General features: G+C 42.0%; 1 protein-coding gene across 1 annotated transcript in view; it reads right to left on the reverse strand.

Annotated features, from left to right (window-relative positions):
* Window positions 1-7,345, reverse strand: part of LOC126162938 (serpin B6-like) — a 113,171-nt gene extending 105,826 nt beyond the window's left edge. The window contains exon 1 of the mRNA XM_049919767.1: window positions 7,302-7,345. The gene's annotated coding sequence lies outside the window, so the exon portion shown is untranslated. The remainder of the gene's footprint in view (window positions 1-7,301) is intronic.
* Between the last annotated feature and the right edge of the window lie 1,047 nt (window positions 7,346-8,392).

The raw sequence follows: 8,392 nt of genomic DNA on the forward strand, positions 1-8,392 counted from the left end.
AGGTTCAAAATGTTTCAAGTGGCTCTAAGCACTGTGGGACTTAACATCTGAGGTCATCAGCCCCGCCGGCCGCTGTGGCCGAGGGGTTCTAGGCGCTGCAGTCCGGAACCGCGCTGCTGCTACAGTCGCAGGTTCGAATGCTGCCTCGGCCATGGATGTGTGTGTGATGTCCTTAGGTTAGTTAGGTTTAAGTAGTTCTAAGTTCCAGGCGACTAATGACCTCAGCTGTTAAATCCCATAGTGCTCAGAGCCATTTCATCATTCCCCTAGACTTAGAACTACTTAAACCTAACCAACCTGAGCACATCACACACATCCATGGCCGAGGCAGGATTCGAACCTGCGACTGTAGCAGCAGCGCGGTTCCGGACTGAAGCGCCTAGAACCGCCGGTCACAGCGGCTCAGCGTGCGAGAAAATCGAGCAGAAATTTTTCCGTGTGAACTCTGATTTCCCTTATTTTATTATGATGGTCATTTTTCCATATATAGGTAGGCGCCAACAAAATATTTTCACACTCTGAATTGAAATTTGGTGATTGAAATTTCATGAGAAAGTCCTGCCTCAGCGAAAAACGCCTTTGTATTAATGACTGCCACCCCAATTCGTATATCAGATCCGTCGCACTATCTGCGCTATTTCGCGACAATACAGAACGAGTTCCCCTTCTTTGAACGTTTTTGATGTCCTCTGTCTATCCTATCTAAGGCGGATCCCAAATCGCACAGCAGTACTCCCGAAGAGGGCGGACAAGCGTAGTGTAAGGAATCTCTTTAGTAAACTTGTTACAATTTCTAAGTGTTCTTCCAATAAATCGCAGTCTTTGGTTTGCTTTCTCCGTAGCTTTATCGATGTGAACGTTACAAGTTAATTTATAAATGACAGCGCAGCAATCAGTCGTCCTTTATTTTTTTTTTTTGCAGGTTTTATTGCGCAAATTCAGATTTAGGCTAGTGCCTAGCCATAATCAATGCACTATTTCTTCAATCTCGATGCATGTTAGTTCCCTGAGTATTCTAGAGTATTCAAAGAACTGTGACTGACGCCCGATCAACAGGGAACTAACATGCATCGAAGTTAAAAAATAGTGCATTGATAATGGCTAGGCACTAGCCGAAATCTGGATTTGCGTAATAAAAGCTGCAAAAAAAAATAAAAGACCGATTGCTACGCTCTATCATTTATAAATTACATAACAGTCGCGGAGTGCACGTACTTTCCTAACGGAAGGTAACCTGATGGTTACAATTTAAGTTATTCGTAACTATAACCGGTAAGTATTTAGTTGAGTTTACAGCCTTTACATTTGTGTTATGTATCGTGCAACTGAAATTTAGAGGTTCGTTTTAGTGTTCATATGGATGGCTTCACACTTTTCATGATTTAGAATCAATTGCCAGTTTTTACACCACACTGGTATCTCGTCTAAATCATTTTTTAATTCGTTTTGATTACTGTTGGCTTACACGACTGTCAATGACGGCATCATCTGCAAACTATCTAAGAGAACTGCTCAGATTGTCTCTTATATCGTTGATGTAGATCAAGAACAACAGAGACCCTATAACACTTTCTTTGGAAAAGACATATATTATTTCCGTTTTACCCGATGACTTTCCATCAGTTATTACGAACTGTGACGTTCTTGACAGGATATCATGATTCCAATCACACGACTGGAATCAACCATCTGAGCGGTCATTTATGAACCTATTCAATCTGTTACGTGACAGTGGTAGTGTAACACCTAGATAATGTGTCGGAAGGGAACAAGTAACGATGGAAGAGGGGCACATTAATGTTCTTGCTGCTGTTGCAGTTGACCCCCACATAAACTCCTGCGCAATCGTACGAAGAATTGGCATGATTTAGGCAAGTGTTCTACGCATTCTCCATCGATATAAATTCCATTCCTATCACATCTCTCTGCATCAAGAGCTTCATGGAAACGATTATGATAATCATGTTAATTTCTGTACATGGACGTTAAGACAGGATACACCAGATGTATCATGTATCTCGTTTAGTGATGAAGTTACATTTAGCAACATGGTCAAGTAAACAGCCGAAACATCCACTATTGGTCTGTTGACAGTTCACATTGGCAGAATGAGATTTTCACTCTGCAGCGGAGTGTGCGCTGATATGAAACTTCCTGGCAGATTAAAACTGTGTGCCCGACCGAGACTCGAACTCGGGACCTTTGCCTCTGACGGGCAAGTGCTCTACCATCTGAGCTACCGAAGCACGACTCGCGCCCTGTACTCACAGCTTTACTTCTGCCAGTACCTCGTCTCCTACCTTCCAAACTTTACGGTAGCTCAGATGGTAGAGCACTTACCCGCGAAAGGCAAAGGTCCCGAGTTCGAGTCTCGGTCGGGCACACAGTTTTAATCTGCCAGGAAGTTTCATATCAGCGCACACTCCGCTGCAGAGTGAAAATCTCATTCTGGAAACATCCCCCAGGCTGTGGCTAAGCCATGTCTCCGCAATATCCTTTCTTTCAGGAGTGCGAGTTCTGCAAGGTTCGCAGGAGAGCTTCTGTAAAGTTTGGAAGGTAGGAGACGAGGTACTGGCAGAAGTAAAGCTGTGAGTACCGGGCGTGAGTCGAGCTTCGGTAGCTCAGATGGTAGAGCACTTGCCCGCGAAAGGCAAAGGTCCCGAGTTCGAGTCTCGGTCGGGCACACAGTTTTAATCTGCCAGGAAGTTTCAGTTCACGTTGGCTTTGTCAGGTGGAGCGTCAGAGTCCGTAGAGTGTAAACGTGTGTTGTTGGATGGTGAACCATCACCTCATAGGCCTGTTTTTGATACACTGATCACGCAACACGCACAAGTATCACAGCCTCCTAACAGACCATCTTCCACGGATGCTAGGAGTCTTTCCTCTACAGACTAGGAGGAACCTCTGGTACCAACATGATGGCTGTCCAGCCCACAGTGCACGAAGCATGTCTTCACGAATTGTTTCCAAATCGTTGGATTTGGCGGAGAGGACCTGTACCGGCTGGCAAGTTTCGCAAATGTGACGCCGGTAGACTTTTTTTGGGGGGTAAAGCTGAAAGACGCTGCATACAACGATATACCAACTACTCTGGACGACAGGCAACAACTTATTACTACAGCCTGCTCGGACATCTCCGCTGAAATCACGGAAAACCTAAATCATGTTATCTGCAACGTTGGGACGGTCACTGTAGATGCTGGTTGACCCCAGTACGTAGAAGTGCGAGAGGATTCAGGTACGAAGAGCAAATGCCGGGATGGTTCTATTACAACGGCCGGGCCGATTTCCTTCCCCACACGACTCAATCCGAGCTTGTGCTCCGTCTCTAATGACCTTGATGTCGACGGGATGATAAACCCTGAAATTCCTTCCTTCCTTCTTCCACACTCAAGTGCCACGGTCAAACAATTCGTCTATACGATACTCCTGCGCAAGAAAATGGCAAGCAATCATCCTGTTATCTGGCACATACGATCTGCTCACCTTCATAAATTGTGAAACTGATAAATTGTAACTGAAATGTCTGCAATATAAGTATTATAATGCAATCAAGGGGCTGATATTTGTAAACTAGCCACCGAATGCATTACATAATTACAGTTGCAGTAAGTGATTTCAAACTGAAAGGTCGTTTGATTATCTTTTCTACAGAGATCAAAAAGAGCTCTTAGACAAATGGCGGAATAGTTCCTTCCTTAAACTTCGTAACAAATTAAAAGTGAACAGCCGAACATAAGTCAAAACCGGGAATTTCCTTTCCCTACATACGAAAATTCCCTCGCGCACTTTGGATAGCAACCGCGTGAGAAAATGTATCGGAGATAAGTGTTGGTCACGGTTGTTACCGCACTGAACATTTCATTTTGCAGCAGAGTGAGAGATAACTGTGTGCTGGACCGTCACTGTCTATCGCGGAGAATGTTCTTACCGATTGAAAAATCCAAGTAACATTCACGAAGCTGCTGGCACTTAGAAGGATCAGACTAAGACGTTGATGCTGATACTCCAAAAGAGATTTGATGGTTTCTAATAACTGAAGGTAAAGTCATCTAGTATGTTACGTAAACCTTGTCATGTCACACTCCCGTGTCATCCACATGACCGACGTTTCGGCCTCTTTGCTCGAATCATCTTCAGGATCTTTTAGCGTTCACGGTTAGCTGAAACACTTCGTTATGCATGAACACTAGAAGACGCTGAGTGAGATCCCAGCAGAGGGGTCGAAACGTCGACCATGAAGTGTGATATGTCGCGATCTAGAATCCAAAAACATTTGCCTCAAAAGACAACGCTCACGAAGTCTGCAGAGTTACATAATTTCTAATAATCTTCTTGGTGTATTTAATAGCAAAGCACGTACCGTGACTATCCTCCTCTTTCTTAATGTAGCATACATACTGCATCCAATTTTTTAATGTTTTGCCCGTTCAGAAAACAAACCAAACTCGTGGTGCCTTGTTGTACCATACACTTTACAGCATGTGCTTTCAGTGCATCACTTGTCTTGGCTTCTGCAAGTTCCAGTAGGACTAGAGACAGCTGTGTATCGCAGTGTCAGCATTTATTCGTCAAATAAATGTAATTTTAGTTTGTTTTTCGTAATTTTGGACTAGACTATGCTTATAACATCCTGTCATACGCTGATGTACCCTACTCCACCGAGTAAGTGATTTCTCTAATTTACTAACGTAAATAATATTCACTTTGAAAATGTTCTAAAATTTTGGTGACTCACGACATTCTTTTTAAATTTATTATTTTAATCTTATTTGTCCCAGAACAATGCACTGACCATCAATATAAACTTTTCACACAGTCTAAGCTCACGGATGAAGAAATTAAGCAAGACTTTGTCATCGAACTACTGTTTTCTCGTTTAAATCTCCTGTGATAACAGCGTATTTTCTCGGTAATAACCTTTCCTTCACACATCAAAACTGACAGGAAACGTATGTAACTCAATCATTCGAAAAATGTCAAAACGAAGACAATCATTAAATAATATCCCTTTGGTATAAATGACTGTTCTCATATTCTCGTCCCACAAGCCATTTTCTACACGGTGGATTTATCTAGTTACTCTATTCGCTGCAGAAGAGAAACAGGAATGATATGCCTACTATCTCACCCCAATCCCTTTTATATTGTCGAAGCGATACTTTCAAGGATATTAGCATTTAAGACAAAACTGTAATTCCGCACGAACACGGCAAGTCCTAAATGGAAGCCTATATGTGAACCGTATTTCGCAATCCACCACATTCCAAAATTCCCGCCTTTTCTACCCAATTCGCAAGTTTTACAAGGGAAGAAAGTCTCCCACAATCCCTTGTATTATGTCTTTCAATGATTCTCAAGTAAAATTAAGGGACATCTTCCTACCGTTATTGAATTCGAATTTACCATACGACTGTTTTGTACGTATACCAAAGACGAATACAGATTGTATAATGCTACATTCTAATTAGCTATCTCTAGTGAAAATTCACTATAACATTATAGAAAAGGCTTTACTCATGTCATTTGAAACATTCATTGCATTTCACATGACTTCGCTTAGTTCTCTGTACTTCAAGCAGCTGAATACTGTGTCTGTATGCGTAGTCGATTTACTAACGATGTACTCGTAAGTCAAAAGAAGCTCTCTTCTACCCATTTTACTGAAATTATTCTAATGCAATTGGACTAGGCACTTAAGATATGAAGCGTAGATAGGTTTTTGATCATTGATGACTCCATCACACTTTTCTTTGTGCGAGGAAGAAAGAGTTTAACGTCACGTAATTACACACAAGTGACACCACAGCTATTTGGAAAGAGATTTCCATTTTCTTCAAGAAGCCAACCCAATAATCTCTTCAAATAATTTAGACACATCCTGAATACTTAAGTCTAGATAGCCGAACGGTTAATTCAGAATGCGAGGTCAGTGCTTAAATATGGAAGACTTCGCTTACAGAAGAAAATCCGTCGCCATCAAGCTGAAATCAGTCTGACCTATTGTTTGTACCAACCACTACAGTAGATGGGCTTGTTACACTGGCTCGTCTTTAACATCTTTTTTGTATTGGTTGTATGTAGTGAATCTGTAACCTGAAATATGTCTTCCTATTGGCGCACTTATAACTAGACCAAGGCGAAACGAATTCTCAGTTATGTGAATAGAACAATGCCCTGTTTTGATTCATGGGACAAATTATGAATCAAATAAAAATCAGGAATTTCCACAATCCAATTTCTTTATCCTCTCCAGAGAAGTAACACAAAAAAATAGACAAAAATACACGATGGAGGTACTGCACCTCAAACAGATGTAAAAGCAGCTTTGTCCATCCAAGCATATACGAGGGCTATCCACAAAGTACATTACGTTTTGAAATTAAAAATAAATAAAGTATTGGAAATTTTTTTATTATATACAGATGAAAGCCACACTTAAATACTACTTTTCTACATAGTTGCCATTTAAATTAAGGCACTTATCGTAGCGATGGACGAGCTTGGAAATTCCTTCGTCGTAAAATTCGGCCGCCTGCTCCTTCAACCACGTAATGACTGTCTTTTGGGACAGATAAGGTGTGATTTTTGTGGATTTCCTGGAAAGAGGCACTACAATAAACTCTCAAAGGTATTGCCAAACTCTGCACAACCTCAGAAGAGCAATACAAAACAAGCGCAGGGGAAAGTTGGGCTAAAAGATCTTGCTGATTCACGACAACGCCCGGGCCCACACGGCAAATGCCACTCGTGAAGTTCTCGAATCTTTTAAGTGGGAGTTGTTTCCTCATCCGCAGTACAGTCCCGACCTGGCCCCGAGCGACTTATTCCCAGCAATGAAGAAGTGGTTGGCTATGCAGCGTTTTGATGACGACGCACAGCTTCAAGAAGAGGTAGCCACGTGGTTGAAGGCGCAGGCGGCCGAATTTTACGACGAAGGAATTTCCAAGCTCGTCCATCGCTACGATAAGTGCCTTAGTTTAAATGGCAACTATGTAGAAAAGTAGTATTTAAGTGTGGCTTTCATCTGCATATAATTAAAAAAAATCCAATATTTTATTTATTTTTAATTCCAAAACGTAATGTACTTTGTGGATAGCCCTCGTACTTTGCTAGATCGAACAATAAAAATGAGAGTACCATCATGCTTACATCGTATGAGATGAATAATGGTTATTTACAACGTATTAACAGTTCATTTGGCTCCAGAGTTTCCGGATAACAGACTTTTCAAATACGACCAACGTTACGAAATCCGAATTTGCTATTAGACTCCTAGTGTCGATAGTCGTTGTACTTACTCAATTGGAGTCAAGATACAACACAGTCTCTGTCGTGATGCCAGCCAACTGAAGAGCGTGTGGAGACCGAGATGATATTTCAAGGACCTGGCGGAACCTTTTTTCGTCTTTCACAGAACATGCTACTGACGTAATCCGCAACAAATTACACGTGTAGTTTCCTTGAAGTCACTGATGCTGAGTGGTACAGCGATAGGAGCGGAAGGACCGTGGCTGTTTATTATACCGTAGCGTCATCCTGCTCACAACAGGTATTTCGCAGTGCCGATCTCTGCCCCCCCCCCCCCCTACTCTCTCTCTCTCTCTCTCTCTCTCTCTCTCACTCTCTCTCACACTCATTCTCTCTCTCACTCATTCTCTCTCTCTCTCGCTCTCTTTCACGTACGCACGCACACACACACACACACACACATCCACAAGAGAAAAAAAAAGAAAGTCAGTTAATGTTGCGTAAGGAGCACTGACCTTTAGCCCGAAAACTTTTGATGGTGCTGAACAGCCGTCCTCGCTTCTCCAAAAGCACTGATCGAAGACAAACAATAATTATTCTTCTTTGCGCCTTTTTCTCGTTGTACCTATTATTATCCTAAGCTTGCACCACGAGGAGCATCATAGAATTCACGTGAACGCCTCTACTGCGTGTATTTGGTACGTGCACACATACGCTTACATCACACTCCCTAATCACCGTTCGGTGTGTGGCGAAGGGCACGTGTACTGTAATAATTTACCGCCTTCCTGTTCCAATTGGGGAATGATCTGCGAAAAGAACCATTGACGATACTAATATTTTTACAGCTCATGTTTATGTTTTTAGTTTCATATCGTGGTCATTGCGTGAGACACAAGTTGCCGTCTTTCAGAATAATGAGACCGACGTTCTCCACGATGCTCAACCCCTTTCATTTTTTCAACGATTCCATTGAAACTTGTCAGTTACTTTTTTGACACTCTTGCACTGACAAAATAAGGCCATTATGAACAGCACAGTTTGTATTTTTAACTGATGCCTGTATGCTATTGTATTTCTTAATCATAGCGAAAACAAATATTCTGTAACTATCATGATAGACAACACAGGAGCGAAACTT

This window comes from Schistocerca cancellata, chromosome 2 (genome assembly GCF_023864275.1).
Source record: "Schistocerca cancellata isolate TAMUIC-IGC-003103 chromosome 2, iqSchCanc2.1, whole genome shotgun sequence".
Classification (NCBI taxonomy): domain Eukaryota; kingdom Metazoa; phylum Arthropoda; class Insecta; order Orthoptera; family Acrididae; genus Schistocerca; species Schistocerca cancellata.